The following is a 22,868-nucleotide window of genomic DNA, read 5'->3' as shown; positions in this document are numbered from 1 at the left end:
ATCCTCTTTTCCCAACTATAGCTAAACCCATGTTTTAGTGTTGGTGTTGGAATGTATATAGGAGAGAGCTTGGGAATGGGAAAAGAAGTCTGGAAAAAAAAGTAGCATCAATTGATTTCCTGGTTTAGGATCCAGAGAGGGAGAGTGATCTGTATATGAAAGCTGTAGCTTAAAATGACACTTTATTATACGTTTGTGTCTCTAAGGAAGCATGGTCTCAGGAGCCTCAGCATAGTACCAGTCGTAAATGATATCTCTAAGAGCACCACTGCTCCTACAACTTTATCCATCTAAGCTTTGAAGAACACCCTTCTCATGTTGTGGTTGCTGCTCAGCAGTACTGATGACAGAAAGTCGCAGTGTTGTTACTTTCTATGACTTCACATAGTGTTCTTTTGGCTCTGCTTCATTCTAAGACCATTTTGCCATAGTTTCAAATTTAAATAGTTTTACCCATTGCCTGGTGAAAGCCCCTCATCTTGATTGGGACCTTCAACCCCATTTACAACTCAGCTGGTTGAATATAATATTTGAAGTCACCTTGGATGATGGGCTATTAGACAATGACCGGCTTCTCCTCTCAGGTGTGAAGTGCTGCATGAGCAGAGCTTCATGAACTCTGTGTATGGGAAGCAGGATAAACATGGATCTGTACCCATTCTGTAGGCAAGCACGGATGGGATCCTTTACTCTTCAAGGAGATGGAGAACAGATTTTAAAGGATGAGAAGGTAGATCAAGAAAAGTTTTCATTTTAGACTTCCTTGTATGCATAACAGGGGCTTTTGTTTTCTTTTGCAAATGGTTTTGGTGTCACTGTGTGGGTGGCTTTCATGGTACAGAGCTGGAAAAGCATTCAAAAGGAACAGGGGAGAACTAAAGCAAAGTCTCAGAAGGGAGCTGCTGTTATTCAGGAAAGTAATCAAGACTAATCTTGCAGAAAAGCCAGTTGCTGCCTAATAACATTACTTCCTTTTCTTTAAAGAAGTATTGGTGGTGTTCCTTGTCAACAGAAAAAATATTTATATTTCTAAAAAGAACTGTTTTCCCATAAATTCTGGAAATAGAGTTCTGAAGAACTCCAGGTATGCAGGACACATGTGCTCCTCTTGGAATGTCTTTGTGAACTGGAAATTTTTCTCTATTGTAACTCTGTTTTTTTGCTTTGAGTCTAAGACAATGAGAGCTACATACAAATTGTTTTGCCTGAGTTTCCCATCTTTGCTGAGCAACTCAACAAAGCTTTAATCAAAAGCATTGCATTCTGAAATCTGTATTTTAGATACCTCTGGCATACAAAAGTAATCCATTAAAGTTCTTCCTGAATGTCTCAATAATAATGAAAAGATCTTTTTAATTCATTTGGCTTGGCACTTATATACCTGAAAAAGATTGAAATGATGAGACAGTGTGGGAGACAAAATCTCAGGCAAACCTATGATTTAGTGCAGTGTGTCCCCTTGTATTCCCCAAACATTGTGCTTGGAGATAGCAGAGGTTGCTACTGAATCTTGTAGTGACTTCAACTTGTATCTCATCTGAATCAGGTGTAGTCTACAACATAAATATAAAAGCATAGAACTCATCAGAATTGCAGAAATAACCCTTCACAATGAAAAAACGTCTTTGAAGATATGAATACTGCTGGTTTTGTTTCTTGGCAGGAGGCACTTGTTAGGTAAATTTTTTTTTTTTTCATAAAGAGTGTTGTAGTAGCTGAGACTGTTTTTTCATTTCTGCTTGGCAGAGGAAAGATGTGAATTTAGTTTTGCTTTTACAGTCATAACAACTCTTTGCCTACTTACATTTATGCACTTAATATTTTGCCATTGTGGCATTAGACTGCTTCAAGATGACCTGGTGCAGCAACTTCAAGCCCTTGAGGCATTCAGGCAGGTTATCCATTTTCTGAGCAAGATTGGTTACTATGTGCAGATGAAGTGTCTCTGTGTTCATCAGGCACCTGTGCTGGAAATGATATTGCTCAGGTGGTGTTTCTTGGCTCCTGAGCTATATCTGAAGAAATGTTGTGTTTTCTCCTCAGTGTTGTGTTGAGGGTAGTGCTTAATGATTTCAGCATAATCTAGTTTTTTTAAATAGCTGTGTCAGCTCCTTTCAACTTCTTGGTTGGCTGATACTTTTTTCATGGTCTAATTCAGCTTATTTAATCAGCACAGTGTTATCAATTGCATGTTATCTGTATGTCTGGAATGTTCTTTTAAAAACTAATTTTCATACAATGGCACTTTTATAGAAGACAAATGCATATAAAATCACCAAACATCAGATATCAAAATACCTTAACATTTATTCACTGTCTTATGATAACATCCAAGAATGGAAGAGCTCAAGTGATGTCACTTAACAAAATCACCCAAAGTAAATTCTTTTCTACACAGTATGTAGTTAAGTTCTGAAAATTTTTGCCACAGGATACTAGCGTGTCAAAAGAGTTGAAGAGCTGATTGGACAATTTAATAGGAGAAAACACTACTGAGAGCTACAAACACTGGTTTCAGTGTACAGGAAATGGTTCAGGAAGTCTCTGTGCAACAAATGGCTGGAATTGAGGCTATTGCCATTCGTCTTCCTGAGTGTTTGGCCTCCCTCTACAGGCACCCACATTCAGCCACTGTTGGAATAGGGTACTCCAACAGATAAACTTTGGTTTTATCTACAACAGCTATTCTTGTCCCAAAGTTAGGCAGTCAGATGAGAGATAAAGTACATATTCTTTTATGTAGATGTACTCACTGTTTTATTTTAAAAAAAAAAGCATCCTGACTTGGAACTAACCCAAACCCCTCTGAAGCCATTGACTCAAGAAGCTGACTTCCATTATAAGTTAGTTTGAAAACTGGAAAGTGTAACAGCAGAAGTGTGAAACCAGAAAATTATTTCTACTACTGTATTAACTGATTATGCTTTAGACAAAGTGTTGGTTAAAGAGTAGGATGGACAGACCGTGACTTTCATTTTCTTTTAAAATGGTACCATTCTCAAGTATATTTTTGTACTGACATCTGGATATTTCAATATCTGAAGTAAATAGGAGCAAAACAGAAACCACCTGGATTTCCAAACTCCATATGTAGAAGATGTAAATGCTCACAGTTTTGCCTTGCTTCCTGTTTTCTTTGATTTTTTTTCCTTTTCCTGCTCTGCTTGTTTGCTCTATGAAAGCTTCCTAATTGCTCTATTTTGATTTTCGAGTTCCTTTAAATAAACACAATGCTGTGATTCTGCAGATGTGTAGGGAAACCCTGACCTCTGCTGAAGCCTAAGGGAGACCTATTGTTGATATGACTCCACTCCAGGACTTCACAGTGGTAATCACTGGGTCTAGGAGTAGAATTTTTATACTTACAATATCAGGACCAACCTAATCAAACCTAAACTTCTGTATAGGTCATGGTATGTGTTTCACTCAGTTTTCAGTGTTGAATGTTCTTCTTTTGTTAATCCGTGTAATGGTCAACACTGAAATATTGCTTTGGGTCTGGATGTGAAATTCAGCTGTCATACAATATTTGGCTCACTAGACTTCAATAGTTAGATGAAGAATTAATTTAGACTGTTGAATTGAAATAAATTCAGTTAATTGAAGTCAGTCAATAGGAGCTCTTTGTACATATTTGAAAGAAGAATGTAGACCTTTTTAAGTCTAATCAACTACAGAACATTATTAAGTTCCCATAAGAAATGGTTTAAGTGCAACGTGATAATGAAAAATGAGAGTGAAAAAATTTTGTTCATTTTGAGTAGCTCTACAGTCTAGAATCTGAAAAGAAACCACTTTACATAATGGAAGGAGATACTTACAAAGCAGTCAGACTGAAAAATACCTAGAATTATAGGGGGTGGCAAATTAGAAAAGAGCTTGTAAAGTGATGCAATGGCAAAAGTAATTTTAGGCTGGAGAGATATCTTTTTAGAAACCAAGGAGGTGCTAATGCCTTTATTATGTGAAATGGTGCCTGCAACACCACACTGATCAGTGAGCCTCTGACAGTTGAAAAACAGCACCAGTGAAAACAAAACGCAGCAAACCTGAAAGGGGCTTTGGAGGCTGGGGCAGAAGTAAGTACTGCGTAGCCAAAGGCTGATGCTTTCACTCTGCTTTAGAATTGCTAATTTAAGAGTCTCCTTAGTGATTTAAAAGTCAGACAAGTGTTACAAAACAATACGAATAACCCAATGTTTACCACCTTTGTTTTTGCCTTCAGGTGGGTTTTAACCAGGTAGAAGACTTTGAACCCTTTCTTTAGGTTGACTGTCTGGTTTCATCACTGTGTATTAATTTTGCCTTTGAGAAATCCAGGACCAAATATCTCTATGTACATCAGAACTCCATTTCTTGAATTTGTCTCCTTCTCAGAGTGGTCCGCATCTCTAGCCTTGGTGAAGATGTTGAAATGAGTCAACTGTACAGTTTTCTTCAAACTGCAGAAGTGTCTGCACTGGGCCAGGCTAAAGGTCAATCTAGACCAATACCCTGACTTTACTATTGCCATGAGCAGATGCCTAAGGAAGAATGCAAGAACAACTGTGCAGTGATACTTAGAATTGCACTCCAAGCTTCTTGTGGGATTTTCTCCTGTAGAGATGCCATGCTTCTGTTTACTAGTCCTGTTGAGTTTCTTTTCTGTTAATATCTCCAGATGCTTTTCAAATCCTTATAGATTTTTTGGCAGTCCAGGTGTCTTCCAGTGAAGAGACTTCCTTACCCTAACTGTGCACTGTATATCAAGAATGCCCTATTTTCCTTCTGAACTTGACATTTAAAAATTTCATCTGATGGCCACTCAACTCCCCTAGAGAGTGATTGCTCCTTCCTCATACATCCTGTCCACATCATTCTTGATATTATGAATCTTTACTATGTCTCTGTTAGTAATTTCAGTCCTTTTTTTCCAGTTCCAAGAGGTTTAGTATATTTAACCTGCCCATGCCTGGAGGCTGTAACTGAGTGTTGTTCATACTTGCCACCCTCTCCAAACCTTTTCCATTCTATTGTAGCTATCTGACCAGCTACATCAGTGTAACTGGAACTGCTCTCCTTCTGATAATTTACAAATTTGGCTTCTAATCTTGCAGTGAGAGTCAAAGGGATTAAACCTTGGTCAGCTGAACTGAGCTCAGTTTGGATCCCCTGCAAACATCTGATAAAGAAATGGAAACTCTAGAGACCAGAATCACATGTTCTCCTTCCTGGTGTGTGTGAGCAGTTTGGACTGAACTGTTTTCACTGGTTTGCTCAAAAGGACTTTGCTCTTCAGTGGTGATTATTTCTTTGTAAATGTCCAGCTTAACCTTAGTTATGAAGAAAAAACCCCTTTCTGTTCTTCTGAGTAACCGGAAAAAACACACTACCCCAAAATGTGATTAATAATTTTTAGTTAAATAACTTCACCCTCCATGGTTCACTTTTGTCAAAAGCAATCTTAATAAAAAATTCCAGTCAAAGGGAAAGATTAGATCTAATGTCCTGAAGTTTTGGAAAAAGATGAAAAATAATCAGGTGAAAATAGCCACCCAAAAGAGTAATTAACAGGAAAGGCAGAAATTTAAACAATGCTGGAAGAGCACCCTGCAGATGCTCAAAATATTCAGCAGAATGCCTTAAAGCAAGGGAAGTTCAGCATGCTCATGAGCTCGTGCAGGACTGGGGCTACATGGAGGATGTGTTCTTTCTCTTCCCAGAGCTATATAAATGATAAATCTTGGATAAAATTCATCCCCGATGTACAAGTTAAAAATAGAGACTAGAAACAATTCTTTTTAGATCTAAACATTTGCACGGGATAAGGACTATTGAATATTAAAAATCTGTGAAGTAACATAAAACAGAGCTGGACAGACATTCTCAGAGAGCTCTGTAAAAACTTACAGAAACCTGAGGTAATAATCAGGCTAGGAATGTTTTTTTAAAAATAACTTTCCCCAGCTTTTTTGGGGTCTGTTAAATTTTATGTATTGAAAAAATATTCTCTGAATGGGATCTCAGGCCATCGGAAGCAGACTTTCTCTCTAATTTTTAGTGTGAAAAGGATCTTCTAAAATATCGTATTTCCACACAAAGTTTATTTTACATGAGTTTGTTTATTTCTTCTGTCTACATGCTGCAGAGGGTGAATTCTGCTCTATGCTAATCAGCCTGGATGGTTAATGCCCAATTGGTGTGTTAAGTGTGTAGGTTTATGATGCTATATAAGTAAAGTGCTAAATACAAATGAAATAAACCCATCATTATCACAGTTTGCATTAGGTTTATAGTGTTGTGTTCTCAAGATGTGCAACCCGTTTGTGTGTAGCAATTGAAGGTTATACACTTTAGATTATAAGAAGTTCAAGCATGTGGTACAGGAAGAAACATCAAAGGTTAGACTGTTATTATTAGGACACTTCAAAGAAAAGAATTTCTGAAGCCTTTAAGTTTTACGGCAGGTGCATGAAGAGGTGCCAGGTCATCTCAGGGTGGTCAAAAGAAGACTACATTGAAACTAGATTGCATAGGACCCCTTTTATCTGTCAAAGACAGTTGGGACCCTGACTTGGAAAGAGTTTTAACAGTGATTTTGAATACTGGACATCAAGCCTCTCTAATTTCAGCTGCTCTCAGCATGGAAGCTTGCAGTCATGGTCTCTCCCAATGGGCACATCTGGGTAACAGAAGAGTGTCCTCCTGGTTGTGTCGCAGGCGCAGAGCTCTGGGGCGGCCGGCGCTGGGTCAGGCAGGCTGAGCTCTCCACAAAACACTCAGGGGTTTGAAGCAGATATTTGCTTCGATAATTACGGCAGTGCAGGGGGATGACCTCTGGCTCCTGCTCAATGTCTGTAATCCATTTGGAGACAAAAATGTCATTCTGGTGTTACTTATTTGGGAGAAGTACAAAAGGAGATTAATTATATTTGTAGTTTAAACAAACTAGCACAATAAATCCAACACCTTCTGATTAGAATGTGATCATATTCCCCTAATGGGATATTACAGGAAGCTATATGGAGAATAATATTTTTACAGTCAAATTAAGTGACAGTGATGGTTAATTTTAGCTTATTAGAGCAATATATGTTCAGAGCTTGGAAAGAAAACATTTATTTCTTTAGCTTGTACAGACTTCTCTTTCCTGGAGACTTGTATCTCAGCCCCACCTGCTCTTTGCTATAATTTGTCAATTTAATACCACTTAACAAGTATGTTCTTCTTTGGAACATCATCAGGCAAAATAATGACTTTGTCTTAATAAAATGAAAAAACAAAATGAATTATATATAGCTAACAAAAACATATTCCCTGCAACCAACTGCAAGAGGGTTTCTTTCTGCTAATGAATTAATACATTAAACAGTAATAGTTAAAAACCATTTTACATTGCTTTGATCATTCACTTACATGTCATTAAGTAGACTAAGCATTTTAGTGTGAAAAGTCTGCGTTTATAAATTAGTCCAGAGGACATGTTTCACACTGAAGATCAGCACATATATTGCGTTTTATTTCAGCTGCACATGACACAACCTTAATATTAGAGCCAGATGATTAAAAGAACATTACCTGAGCCTTGAGAGTCACTGAATGAGCTATGCTAAATTGGTTGTTTTCTATTTTGTGATTAATTGTGCTTCTAAACCATATTTTAGTGTGCTTTGTTTTTCTGTCCCCAGTCATCCCATATTATTAAAGAGAAATTCTGCATATCTCTCCTGGAGTCCAATTAAGGATTTGCATCATGACTAGATTTTTCACTTTAATTACTGTATATAAAGTAGGTTTTGACTTATTTCCATATTTATCAAACTATGCAGAAGAAGCAAAATTCATCAAATAAACAGATATCTGTGGCTATAATTGCAGCCTGCACTGAGCATGTAGGAAGAAAATATGAGGGTCCAAATTTCATTATGTAGAACATAATAAACATCTGAATAATTAAACTGTGTGTAAATCAAATGCTTGGCAGTAGTAAGAATAGAGAAGAGACACCTTACTTTGATCAGAAAAAACCCCATGTTTCTAAATATACTAAAAAAAATATTTTAGACATAATTCAATCAGCACTGAGTAGAAACACACGAACAAAGCCTTAAATTTGTGGCTTGTTATCAGGTGAGGGAGGATGTCATGTGCATTTAGAAACATTTTTTCATTAATAATAAAGTAAGCTTAGCTCTCCCTTTTGCATGACTATTGAAGGCATGCTGCAAACAAACTAGAGGAGGCAAACTCTTACACTGAAATGGCAAGTTCAATTAAGACTTGCAGCCAGCTCTGATAAACTGCCTTAAATGAAATGGCAATAATTATTAAAGTAGAAGCTTTGTCAGATTTAACTATGAGGACTTCATTGTTGACTTGAATATCTTCTCTTAGGTCTCAATTAAAGGGAATACGGGAATATTTCTTTATTAAATAATTTCTAATTATGAACTTTAATTAATGCTTTTCCATTTGTTATGAAGTAGTGCTATCATCTATTTGTATTACACTTATCTTGAACCCTGGTATTTTTAGTCCTATAAAAATTTTGAGGAAATTACATTTCATATAGAACTGTGCAAAAGCTAAAAATACTAAAAGTAAAGTTTTGTGGACCAGACCTGACTTCAGTGTAAAATTTTACTGATGTTAAAAAAATGATAAGAACATAAAGAACATTCATGCTGACTTGCACTTAAAAAAACCCAAAACAATCCACAACCTCTTGTCAAGCAAACTTATGTCTACTTACTCCAGAACAAAGCTGGATTTTTGACTGATTTTTGATTCGGATTTTTTTTTATTAGGGACATAAAATCTTTTTAATTTGCTGGAAAACTTCTTGAAAAAGCATTTTGTTATTTAGTTTTTTTAAAATTATTTTTAGTGATGTTTATGGGAAGTGAAGAGCTACTCTACTGTAATTGCATCTTTTTGTAGATACTAGAGCTGTTTCTTGGAAACAAGAACTTGTTTTATTAATTTATTTGGTCTGCCCTACTGAGTATACAAATAATAAGTGAGGAGGAGAAAGCAATTCAGATAAAGGAGAGATAAAAACTTAAAAAAAAATTTTTAAATCAACACACCAACAAAAAGGGCTTAAGCCTGTGCAAGCAGGAGAAAGGAAAGCTAATCAAAATACCTGGTGGTAAAGAATAAGTAATGAAATTCTTGTCAAATTTTAATCTATACCCATCTGCCAATCCAATTTATGCATGCTGAAGATATGCAGGAGATGTGCTGATTGAACAAAGCAAATCTATTCTTGAGGAGGGAAGAATGGAAATGTGCCTCAGTGCATTTCCTAGATTGAGACCTATCTAACAACCTCCCACACAACCACCATTCAGCAGAAAAGTCAAAAGGACCTTGGGCGATGCTGAAAGTCTGGATAAAAGCAAATGTAGGGCTCATTCTTAAATAAAGGAGGAATAATCATACAACGAGCATCCATTAGCCCTATCATCACTTTCAAGTAAGGTACTGCAAAACCTCTGACAGATGTAGTGCTATGACGAGCAGCTTAGGTGTGGTTAAGCTCAGCTTACTGTATTAGGGACCATTATCTGCTATTACATCTGCAGCATGTCACTCGTGTGTGGCACTTAGCAAACAGCTGACATGTCACGCTCTGGGGCACATGAGGGTGACAAGCAATGCAGGAAAGTCAGAATGACAGGAGAAAAACCCAAAGCATGCTCTTGAAATAAGGTTAGTGTAACTGTCAGAGCAGAAACTTTCTACAAGGAAGGAAAGTGGGATGGCAGGAGTTTAAAGGACAAAACTTGGTTTGTCATGTTTTATCACAGTGTTAGTTGTGTGTGCTCTCCTAACCCTTCCTGTTTAATCTTTTCTGGCAGGGTAGAAAACCACTGATTGGAAATACCAATATAGGGTCATATGATAACTCAGAGTCTCAAGTATGCAATGTGTTCTTTTAAATGCAAAATAAAGAAAAAAGATAGAGGTGAGACTTCTTTTCCGTACTGGGTTTGTTTCTTCTATTTAGGATTAAGATATATGAGTAGGAACCAAGGGAGAAGTTTGTAACACTTCTTGAGAAAGCAAAGTGATAAAGAGGAAGGAATGCAAAGATGCTAAGGCTGCAATAACCAATAATTATAAACACAGCAAGTTGGTCTTTCAGGAAGCTGACATACCAGTCATCCTATTGGTATAAAGTTATTAATCCAACATAAATCTTTCATGATAAACAGTACAATAAAGTTGTGTCTTAACATCACTGGGGATCAAGGGCTGATGTCGAAAAATGATCTTCCTAAACCTTAAATTGTTTTTATCTCTGAGCTACACTGTAAGTATTAAAGTGCTGGTTTTGACCAATAACCAAAGTTGCTGAAAAAAGAACTGTTATGTGGCAGAGGCAAGGCAGGCCAGCTGTTCTCTATTGGTCACAGTCACCACTGGTTAAAATATCTTGTGCTCACAATTTCTGGACTGAGATTGGCAAGCTGAAAAAAATGTGGAAAGTGTGGTATTTATGCCTGGGAATAAGAGAAGAGTAAAGGAGAAGAGAGAGCAGAAAGAGCTCAGATAATACATCTGCACTTAGCAAAGGAGGCATATGGGAGAAAGGACAACATCCTCTCTCTTGAAGAGAAACACATTATATAGAAATGTATTTAGGTTTACTGGCTCTCTTTCATCTGTTTTGAGCCTCTTCTCCCACCACTATCCTCCCCAAGGACTCACTTTTGCACAGAAAGTATTGCATTGAGGGCTGTGATACAGAGGAAGTGGAGATCCCCAGCTCATATTTCTGGACCTGGTTATAATTTGGTTGCAATGCAAAAAGTGGCCAACTGTGCAGTGGAGTTTATTAGACCATCCAGGTGTTTCCTGTACTTCCAGGGAAGGATCAAAGTTTGTAGTTACAAGAGTGCATAGACTATCAGAGTGTATGAAATATATCACAAATGTATTCATTGAAACTCTGTCAGAGCTACTGTTGAAACTGTACTATTAGCCTTAGAGACTTCAACATCCATATGAACATCAAACCAGATGAGGCAACATCTGTTTTCCTGGTAAGGCTGAGCAACCTAGATTTTACCCAGCCACTTGACAGACATTCACAGGGCAGGAAAAAGTATTTGATTTTCATTTGCATATGGTCTAGTTGTCAGAAATACAAAGGGACCTTTTTGTTTAGTTTGAGAATTTTCAACTAAATTTCAATGTGAGAGCTATTTTTCCTTGCCTAATTGAAGCCGTTTCTTCAAGATCAGCTAGGAGTTTTTATTTCTAGGGTTTTTTTACCGTGAGTGAAGTAAAAGCTTTTTCTTCCTGGCTTATTGTTAGCAAAGACAACCAAATTCTCTGGGTTGTGGATAATATGGCAATCAATTTTATACTGATCTTTGTCCTTGAAAATCAGCTCGTTCAGTGGTTGAAGTTCACAATCTCTGGCTTAGGAGAGTTAGCAGGCATTTTTTTGACCTTCATATATAACACATATGGATACATATTATTGACTATTATTGGGAATCTCTTTTCTAGTTACAATGCAATTTATTTTTAATCATTGCTTCCCTAGAAGCATGCCTTAAAATTCAATGTTTTTAAGATTTGGGTGTTTAGGCACTGCACTATTTCAAACAGAATCCCCTCTGCTCCCTTTCAGTAGACACCTATTTGGGTTTTTTTTGTAATGAACATGTTATTCACATTTTCTTACTGTAATGCTGCGTTCTTATTGTATTTTTGGGGTGTATTAAATTCCTTAGTTACTTGATATGCTCAAAAATATAATTAGAACCATTATTAATTATTATTTCTGCTCAGCTTACCCAAGGTAGTTTATGTCCAGCCATTCAAAAATTTTAGTTGTGATTCATACTACATTTACTTACTACATTTTATTAAGAACTCATCCCTACAAAAAGTTGTTTTTGATATTCATGATACTTATTCTCCCCAGCAGTAGATTCTTTGAATTTTTAATCTGAAGTCAGGTAAACACTCATGGGTCAATACCCGGCTTTTGCAGTCTTTCCTGTATAGTTCCTGTTCTACTGACTTTGAACTTGATGGGTTTGAAACCTACTGAAATGTAGCACATAATAATAAAGCACTCACAGAATATAATGCCAATATCAGTAGTGACAGAGGCTTAGTAAAGAGTGCTTTTGATGGTAAAAAGTGCATACATTCATAAAAATATTTTTTGCACAAAAATGAGAGCCATTGACTATCACTGTCATTCATTATTCTGCTCAAGGTTAATGAGACATGAAGCAAAAGAAAGTTAAATACTGAAATTTGCTGAAAAAGCTTCTCTTGCTTTTCACAGGGTGACGTAAAAGATATTTAACGCAGTTTTACACACAGAGCTGGTTTTTGCCTAGTGTGGATCAATCCCTGAATAGCATAAAGCCAAACAGATTCTTTGGGGACTTTTGGTGTAAATGCTGCAGTGAGGCAGGGGACAGCCCAGTGAATGCAGCAGCATGCTGGCAGCGTCAGTGAAGGGCTGCATGGCCCCTTAAGGCAGGCCCTGCAGAACTCTTCTTGTCCACAGGGCTTGGTGCCACAAGAACCACAGTACAGAAAGTCATGCTGGAGCCCTACACGTGCTCAGTCCTGTCTAAATTTCAGCTTGCTGACTGGCTTTCCATGTGCTAACTTCTGATTGTGCTCCTCATGTTTGACATGTAAAATAACACTGCCCCCAGTTGCCTTAAATTTACATGACTGATTGTTGAGAATTTCTCAGATTTTTGCTGGGTAAGGAGGCATATATGGTTTGATGGCTCTCCTATCAAGGGTGTCAGCCAAAGCTTTACTTCCCTCTGCTGCTTATATAATCATTATAGCACAGCACAGTAGGACTTGTTGGAAAACTGGTGCTGCCATTGTGCTAGCATTTCAGTGGAGAGAGACAAGGCGGCTTCTCCCAGCAAAGGGAACTGTAAGGGAAACATCTGAGTGGTTATTTTGAAAACCATTCCCATGTCTCAGTGCTCCATATTTCAAACTTAAATTAGTCTTTTTCTAATGTTTAATAGTGTTAAGCACATCTACATCTCAACTATCCACATCTTGAGTCCCTTTCACCACTTTAGTTAAACAGAGACTATAGAAGAACTTAGATTGCTGGAAATAAATTTTCTTTAGGCTCAAAACTTTGCCAATTGTATATTTTGTAATTCAGCTGTCATTTATATACACTATTTAATTATATTAATTCTTACAAAATGGAGTTTATAAAACACAAGCCACTTGGAAGTTTTTCACTGCAGCTACTTAGAGCAAACGTAAACTGTTGGAAATGAAGCAAAGGGAAAGTCTAAATGGAAACTCAGTCCTGTATCTTGTCTGAAAGATGGGGATTACATTATGTTGACTGTACTTATCTGAATATATGAAATGAAATTTGGGTATCTAAAGGGTCTATAAACATTGCAGTAAAGTTCTCATTACCTCTATTTACAGTACCATGGTATGGACAAACACTGGATGCTCGTTGCTCAATGGTATCAACTGTATGATGCTGACTAGTAAAAGGATGGCTTAGGAAAAGGAAAGTGGACGAATATGGTATTGACAAATAGAGTGTGCAGCTTGAGACCAAGTTACAAAGAGGCTGCACAATCCACATAACCATTTTTGGGGCTGGGAGAGTTAGCATCCCTACTCTCTGTAATAAAATCTCCTGGTTCATTTTCTCTGGTTGTAAAATTGGCTGAAGTTTGTTTTTCATGTCCTACTCATTTTATCAGGGTGAGAAGAAGGTAGGTGTGTTTGGAACCTGTCTGATTCCTTGGTTGTCCCCTCAGTGTTGGATGGCACAGGTGTGGAGCCATAGCAAGACTAAAATGGTGGAGAAGAGATGATAGCATCCCCAATCTTCAAGAGCTGCTTATGTCTTTTTTTGCTTATGGCAAAAAAGAGGGATGGGAATTTGGGGCTGTGCCTGTGAGAAGGAAGGAGTGAGGGTAGTGTGTGCCCCAGTAGCTGTACTCAAAACTCAGAGAGCTGAACTCAGTGGAAAAGTGATCTTGCCTCTGATTCACAAATTCCAAGGAATGGGCAATATGAGATAAAATTAATATATTGATGTTTCAGTACAAAGGGAAAAGGCCCAGGTGTGTGCAATAGCAGAAGCTGGGCAATGCAGAGGACTGTGAGGAGCTGCACTGTGGTGGCCATGCTGGGGGCTGTTGTGCCAGTGGTCCTGGTGGGCAGGAGGGGAACAGAGATGGGAGCATCCCCTAGTGTGTGAATCCCAGCTCCTGCCACAGGCATTAAATACTGCTTTCCTGACTTTCACAGTGGATAAATAGACTATGTAGGAACCTATTAATGTGTCTTACAAATAATGCTTCTTCATTTTTGTGTTTCTGCCCCATAATGCCTCTACTGATAGATAGGTGGTAGGAAAAGTCCTCTGATTTGGTGGAGCATTTCAGATTTATCCACAAGCTAGTGTCTTCCATATTGCTGAAAGCAACCAGTGTTAACTGCTTTTAGGAGTAAATTTTAGATCCAAGTAGGATTTGAGAGTTTGTATTCCTTTCCAGAACAACTTCATGCAGACTCTGTACTTGTGAATGGTTTCATGATTGTCTAGGACACAGAAAAACAATTCAAGGAATGGCTATACTAACGAAGACTATGTCTCCTGAAAAGCTGCCAGCCTTCTTTGATACAAGTTCCTGAAAGCAATGCTCTGAATGTATAGGGTTGGTAGTTTAAATTTTCTTTCTGCATTTTTCTCATGGTTGCTTGTTGCTTAGCCATGCCAGCTTGAACACATTGACATTGCTATATAGCCAATACTCACACCCCTGGACTTTTCCTTGCACCAAATACAGTATTTTTAATGCAGAGTTTTATCCCCAAGATATAATACCTTAGTGCTGGTAAATGGTAAATTATTGTTTAGGCATTAAGTGCCTGCTCTGATGTCCATCACTTCACTTGCACTTGAATGATGGCAGACTTGGTATTCTCCAGCAGTTTGCATTGAAGGCCTCTCTCTACCTGCCAGTTCATCCTGGATAGTTCTGTTACAGATAACTGCTGACTGCATATTTCAATGATTAAGTTAATCTATTAAAGTTAATCTTGGATTCTGGGCTTTCCACTCCTGTTTGCCATGATAATCCCATGCTCTTTGCACTGCCAAGTTGACAGCAGTGTACCCTGGCATTTCAGTGTTGTAAAAGCAATGGTTTTATAGCAACAACTTCCAGTGATATAAGCAAAATGAGACTTGTCATAATTCTGTTAGAGCTTACTATAAATAGAAAGTGTTCAAAAGGTGTTATTTAGTAGTTTGCATTATGCAGCTGTCTATTTAAATCATTTAATTTTGGCATCTAATCTAACTCCCAGTCTCCATCAGAGACAAATAAGAAACCATATGTGAAAGCATCTGTGAAAATCTTTCTTTTATTTATGACAACATTAAAGAGAGGCTCTGATGTCAGTTACTTAACAATAATAGACGTTCCTTTGCACCTATAGCGCCTGGTTACTTGGGCATATCCCTCTGTGGTATCTTATACCTACTGCTGTTTCCTTCATTATATACAGATGCACAGCAGTGAAGACAGTAATAGTCTTTCTTAATTAAATAAAGCTAAATGTTAATTAGTCAGAAAAATTGATTTATTTTCAGTGCATGAAACTTTTCATGGTGTCTCTCTTCTTTTTAAAGAACAAGTTGGATATTCATTTAGGACTTTACATTTTTTCCTTTATTTCTGCACTGTATTTGGACTCTTGTGGTGGGATCTAATCGTCATAGAAAAATTATAGGTCTACAGATGTTTTCAAGATGTTACTCTGTCAGTAGCAGATTATCCCCTGTAGCAAAATCTCATTAAAGTGCAATTTACAGAGCTCTGCTGATGTTGCCATCAACCAAAATTAAAGGCATTAATTTTTCAAAGTTCACAGAAGTCCTTACATAAATGATGTAGCAGTTTGCAAGAACAATTTACAGAAGTGTTATTTGCAGAATTAACCTACATTAACAGAACAAATGTTGTAAGGGTATAAGAAAGGATTGGGCAGTGAAATTGCATATGTTCATGGTTTGTTTTAGGTAGTGGGTGCAAAGAACTGTTGAAATGAAACAGTTATTTTTCTTTGATGCAAAGTTGGGTAAGTAAGTTGGAATCTGAACTCTGTCTGTGAAGAGTTAAGCTTATAACAGAGTGATCACCAGTTGGGGACACCCATGGAGACCTTAAATTCTACTTTGAAACATCTGTACTTGATATCTCTTCAAATATTCCCATTTAGAGAATGAGTTTATGTAGCTCATGTTGTGAGTATGTCTCTTCAATAGAGTACCAAATGCTTATCCAGGTATTTATTGTCTTAGGATGTCTATATTTTAACCGAGCCTAGAACTTCCATGTCAAATACATTGGGAAATTTCAGGCTATTGGTGTTTTATGGACCAGTACCAGAGTAAACCTCAGTTAAATCAGTGGGAGAAGATGGCTCATTTTCAATATTTAGAGCCATATGCATATGTAATGACCACGTTTAGTGAACATTCACCTGCCTTTGCAAGCACCCCGAAGTGCTGGCCAGCGTGGTTGTCATGGTGAAGCCTCCACAGCCACAGTTCTCTCTTCCACTTTTGTATGTGCTATACTTCATTATCCAGAATTAATATTCAGCTGATGGGTAACCCCCTCCCTCCAACACAAACCAGCTGAGCATGTGCTCAGAGTTAAAAGTCACCATCTCTCTAGAACTGGGAGCCAACAGAGACATTTTAACTTCGGTACTTACAAAGGACCCACTCCCCACTCACACATTGTTCTGTATATTCACAGAAGGTTTTATACCACTGTAACAGGTTGATATAATTAAATCAACATTTTTACTTGACTTTTTTTATCTATGGCAAACAGACAGTTGTTTAGACATGAGCTGGTTAAGCTGGAACTGTACCAGGATGCTTTCCAGGGAAAGGCAATGATGGCCCTAAGATTTAGTTCTTCTTTTTACTGTTTTGGGAAACATTTGTCTTGAACGTTACTTTGGCTAAAGATTGAACAAAAAAATTGCCCCAAACATATCTTTTTATCTGTCACTTGTTTCTAGAATTCTCCCATTTTATATTTATGAAAGATTCAGACCTTTCAGAGAAAAAAAACCTGGTTTATTTCAAGCAGTCATTCATTCAGGCTTCACCCCATGTGTTACCCACATCCTTGTCAGCTCTGAAGTGTCTTGCCCACCCCGATGGACAGGAGTGAGCCACACTGTGCACTCCACCACGTTAGGAGAGCCTCTTGGCTGATCTCTGTTCAGCCTTCTCAGCTATTTGGTTTCCAAGGTGCTTAACACTGCTCTTGGGGTTTTAGATCTTTGGTGTTCTGTATTTGCAGAAGGGATGCAGAGTGCTGCTTGTTTTTCAGTATCTGGTTACTGAATTTTAGAGATTAAAATGGGGCAGGAGTGCTCTAGAACAATCCTCCCAAGCACTGAGACGCCAACAGAGAAGGCTCCTACAGTGTGCTGGCACCACTGTGTTTGTGGTTCCACTATGCACTGCCTGAAAAAACCAGGGATGGACATGGGAGCTACGGGGATGGCATAAGCTCACTGAAATGGCACAATTCCCAAATACAAAACCACAATCCATCAGACTGCTTGTGAGTCACAGCCTTGGCAATTAGACAGCCTGGATATTTAAATTGTCTTTAGCTGCTAGAGACAGAAAAGTGAGGACTGGATGGTCATGTATGTCATCACCTTGTCTGTGTGTGCAGCAGAGCACAGGGCTGACCTGTAGGGACCAAGACTGGCCTTGTGGGGATTGGGTCTGACCCGTGGGGACTGGGGCTGATTCAAGGGGATTAGGGCTAACTCAGGAGTCTGTACAGAGGCTAGATCAGGCCAGATATTATCTTGAAATCAGCCATACTGGGGGGAATTCTAGTGCATTTAGGACTTGTACCTTTTAGGACTGGGTTTGCAGGGCAGAAATTCCTTGAGTTTGCAGCAGCTGTAGTGTGGATGTGTCTGATTGGCATCTGCCAGCCTGCTAAGGAGTAAAGAGTGTGTCCTGAGAGAGCTTGAAGATTGGGACCTTGAGTTATATGGCTTAGAGACCCTGTAACAAGTGTCTGATGCATTAATCCAGTGTAGGTGCAACAACATATGTGAGGGAGAAGTTAAATTGAACTGCATTTATTGCCATTTTGTAAATGTTGGCTTACTTGAAGAACCTACTAAAGCAATTTATTTTGGAATATGGCTGCTAGCCCTATACCATACTTGCATAAATTACATTAGAGATACAAATATCTGCTTGCTCCTGTAGTACTTGGTGAGTCTACAATTAGGCAGGACTTGCTTGATAATAGAGGCCATAAATTTCTCACAGAGTTTTGCCTTTAAGTTTTTGATTGAATCAGAGTATGTAATTAAAAAAAATGCACATGGAATTGATCACAGTTGTTGCTTACCTGCTCTGGTGTTTGAATACAAAAAGTAATGGTGTGTCATAAGATTTTGAGTATCAGTGACTGCAGCTGAACATACTTAAATAAAACCAACCAAATAAACAAACAAATGACAAGCAATGCTTTGTTTCATATTGCAGTTTTAATCATGTAGTTAGTGAAGAAGAGAATGTGATCCCTGATTGAAAATTTTTGTATCTCTTTTCCCAAGAGCTGCTGTCTTGATTTGTTTGTGTCCATAAATATAGTGTAGTTTTTCAAACAGTCAATGCATCATCTTTTCTTCATATTCCAGCTGTCTCTGAGAGATTAGTATAAATCATATTGGCTTTCAATAGGAACATTTTCAGATAATTTGTAAAATTATGCAATGGAAGAATAGTTTGCAAAGGAAGAATATTGTGAAACCACACTACTTTAGCAATGTATCTGTATTCTGCAATAAGTTTTATTATCTGTCTCTTTCGTGTAGAAAATGTGTGATATATACTGATCATCATCATTGTCCTTTTTCTTTCCCGTAGATAATAATGTTGAGACTTTAAAGAGTTAAAACACAAGACCATTTTAAGGACTAGTAAACACGTGTTCTTGATTTGCAGGAAATAAGTATTTTCCATTCCTGTAAGCCGTTCCCCAAGAAGCCTTACCTTTCTTTCGCAAAACAGTGTTACTCAGCTGAAGTTCCTATACGCAAACCGCTTTGATTCTTTCAAGAGCAGCGGCCTCGTGGCTCCCCCTGAGCTGCTCCGCCCGCGGCCGGGCTGCACCTCCACCAGCTCCCAGGCTCGCGTGTGGCCAGCCCGAGCCTGGCTCCCGACCCGGGGCTGAAGGGGTTCCAAGAGGCTGTGCACGCTGCTCGCCCGGCCTGGGGCTGCCAGCGGCGCTCGGCGGGGCTGCTTTGAGTTACGGAACACCCCTGGGAACGCCGCGCTCTCCGGGCAGCGCAGGAATGCGGGCCCGCAGCTGGCCCGGCCCCGCTCCCACGGCCGCACGGAGCCTCCCCTGCTCCCCGTGGCGTGGGGACAGTGGCCGTGAGGGTGGCACCGCTTCCCTTCCCGGCATCGTCCCGCTGTGAGAAGCCTCCCGGGGCCGGGCATCCGCTGGCGGGGCTGCCCTGGGAGTACGTGGGAGAAGAGGAGCACTCGCTCCTTTTGGTTTCCTGGTTAGCCGGATCCCTACGAAGCTGAAAGACGGCGTTTAAAAGTAGATGCAGATACGTAGCCAGCGCTGTCAAATGCGCAATACTTATTGTTATGCTCCCCTAGAAAATAAGCAGGAACCAAAATAAAAGTATTATATGAATATTTAATACGCGTTTGGCTATGTAAATGTAGAATGGGTTTTAAAAAAATGGCACAGCGAGGAAAATGTGAATGTTTTTAAAGAAAACGGTGTTTCTCACAGCTTTTGGTAAATGCTTAAACTTAACTTGGGCTTCACTTTGCAGAAAATGTGAGAACCATATGAATGCCTGTGCCTTATGGAAAGCCATGAAATCTAAAGGCATGAACCTCTGTTCGCCATTAACAAGTAAAACCCTATTCTTTTGCTCTGTAAGGTCCTGATTAATGGACAAAAACCTTCTTGCTTGTTTTTTCACATTCTTTTTGCAGTTCCTTAAATGTGAGACAGACAATAAATTATTTGCACAGATCCTACTACATACCAGTTCCTATTTGGAGCTTGGCTGAGAAGCAGAAACAAATACGGGCATTGTGAAAACCACATTGGGTACAAAGACTGCACACGGATTGCCACTTATAGTCAACAGCTGGGAATAATATGGGTCTTTATTAATCTGAATATTAGTGGTTGCCATTTTGTTTCTTTATGATTTTGACAAGATGGTGGGAGGAAAGACATAAGGGATTTCTTGCTGATAAGGATGCTCTTAATACTCACTTTGTGCCAGTTTGTTTACCCCTTTTAAGTGGAGTGCTCCTTTTATTTTTCTTTTAACAGCCTGCAGCTTCTGTAATTAGAAAGAAAGAACTGAATTTAGAGCTGTACCAAAAATGGGAATCCTGATCTGCAGTGCATTAGGAAAGGAGACAATGGGATGAAGCAGGCAGGAGAGTGGAGACAAGAAATTTATTACTGGGCATTGCCTAATGAGATGAAAATTCCTTGGGATTTTCAAATAAGCACCACAGAAGAGCAGTAATATCAGTGTTCATCTGCACAAACTTTCCCACACTTCAATTTTAAAATAATAACTGTGTCTTGTTATGGAAGGACACGGACAGTGCTGGGAGGAAGGATGTGACTGTAGTTAAAGTGAGTATTGGATGCAGAAAATTTGACCTCTAATTCCACCTTTGGCAGTTTCAGTCAGTGGTAATTCGCTCTCAGCGTGCCTCAGTTTCCCTACTCGTAAAGCAGTGCTGATTCTGTGGCTGGGCACAGGGGATGGCTGAAGTGTACATTCCAGTACATAAAGCCCTATATAATCTAAGTGCATCATGTTATTTCTGGTTGAAATCCTTGCCTAAACAAAATTCTCCATGACCTCCCTGAGAAGAGCTGCAAAGGTCAAGGCTATTACATTTGGACCATTATTACACTCCAGGTCCAGGAATAAGGAAATAAATCACAGATAATGAGAAAAAGTTTCACAAAGGTTTTTTTACAAACGGAGAAGAAACTAAAAGTGGAACATTTTCTTGAAAAAGGACATTTTTGTACGCTGCTGAACTAATGATAATTTTACTTTATGTTTCTAGTGTTTGCAGCTCTTATAGGAAAGATGAGAATGCTGCAAAGCCCTCCAAATCCCCTTCTTTTTTAATGTGGCTGCTTTTTGTGATTATAGGCTTAGACATGATCTGCAAGATTTAAATTCAAACAAAAGATGATGAAAACGAGAGGTGAAAGTGTTTTTTGTTTTCTATCATCTAGCTCTCTATGCTCTGCTTTTTATGTCATTGTTTTAATAATTTAGCTAAATTGCTGGGAAAACAGACAGTGTTTAAATCAATGTAACAGCCTGGTGTGGACACAAGGGTGTTAGTTATAAAGATATTTATTACAGTATATAGCTTTAACGAAAGCAAGCAGCAGTGGTATAAATAAACTCTGTACTGATAATATTGTTTGTGATATAAGGTGGGACCGATTTTAGCCAAAATATTTTTTTCCAGTTGATTTGATTTCTTTGGTGTAGAAACTGTATTGAGGCAAGGCCTGGGGTGAGAGAGAATCTGATGTGAACAAAAAAGGTGTAGGAGGATGTGTCTTGACTGTCACGTCGGATTGATTCCGAAAGAATTGGGAAGAATCTTAACAAGGGAGATATTTATCTTTTGAGATGAGTATATTTGTTACTGTTTTTCTTTAGTAGGTAACATTAAGTAGTGTTTTGGGTTCAGTAATGTTTCTATGCTTCAAATTTGTGGTGTGAAAATACATGAAAATCTTTCCGCTGTGGAAAGATTACAGGATTGCTTTTCCAAGTAGCTCATTAAGAACTATCTTATTGTATTTATTCAAAAGTTTATGTTGGAAGAAAAATATCTTTCCAGCTTTTGGGAACTAGGTCTCTCAAGAATAAATTGTTTCCTATAAAATGCTAGTATTTGAACTGACTCATTTGCTTCCTGAAGATTGAGAACTTGTGTCTTATCTGTAGAATAGAGTGCATCTTTCTCCTTTTATGCTTCTGTTCCCTGATTATATTCTGTTTATCATATCAGAAGAGTCTGGGAGTAACTTTGTAACTGAAGAATAAAAAACATTGCTTTTCTTATTACAGGCAAAATCCTGCCCAAGCTATAATAAGGTGAAAGCTTGGAATATACCATGCACACAATAGAATTACTTAAATTTTCTTTTCAAACGACAGATTTGGTATGATTGTCCCACACTTTCTGTTGCTTAATATTTTTAATTATTTTGCTCATGAAGTAATCACACAATGGCAAGCCATGCTTTAATGCAAACACACCGAAGGATAGAATTAAAGTTGAATGTTCACTGCTAACGGTGCCTAGCCTCATTTTTTATGCTTAACTCTTCAGCTTTAATATTGCATTAACTTGGTTTTTAGCGAGAACGTTTTGCCCTAAGTATAAGAAAAACGTTGATCTTTTATGTTGTCAGCCAGGGCAGATGCAAATCCTTCTACTTTTTATTGAAGAATTAACCATCTCCCTCTGGAGCACAAATGCCAGCAGTACTGGTATAATTTTATTTTTAAGGCTATGGCGTGTAGTAAGCTGATTGAACGGTATAGTATGTTCTATTCAAATCTGACTGCTTATGCACTTTGTTTCATAATGCCTTTGAAAATATATCATGTTCCAAGATGAATACAAGTTATGCATAAAAAAGCTGTTTGTTACATAGCTTGGAAAATGTGGAATCAATTACTATTAGATTTAAGAAAACCAGGATCCTTTATGATGAAAAAAAATTTATTTAGTTTGT

Source organism: Corvus hawaiiensis, chromosome 10, assembly GCF_020740725.1.
Source record: "Corvus hawaiiensis isolate bCorHaw1 chromosome 10, bCorHaw1.pri.cur, whole genome shotgun sequence".
NCBI classification, from domain to species: Eukaryota; Metazoa; Chordata; class Aves; order Passeriformes; family Corvidae; genus Corvus; species Corvus hawaiiensis.
Note: the sequence above shows the minus strand (reverse complement) of the source record.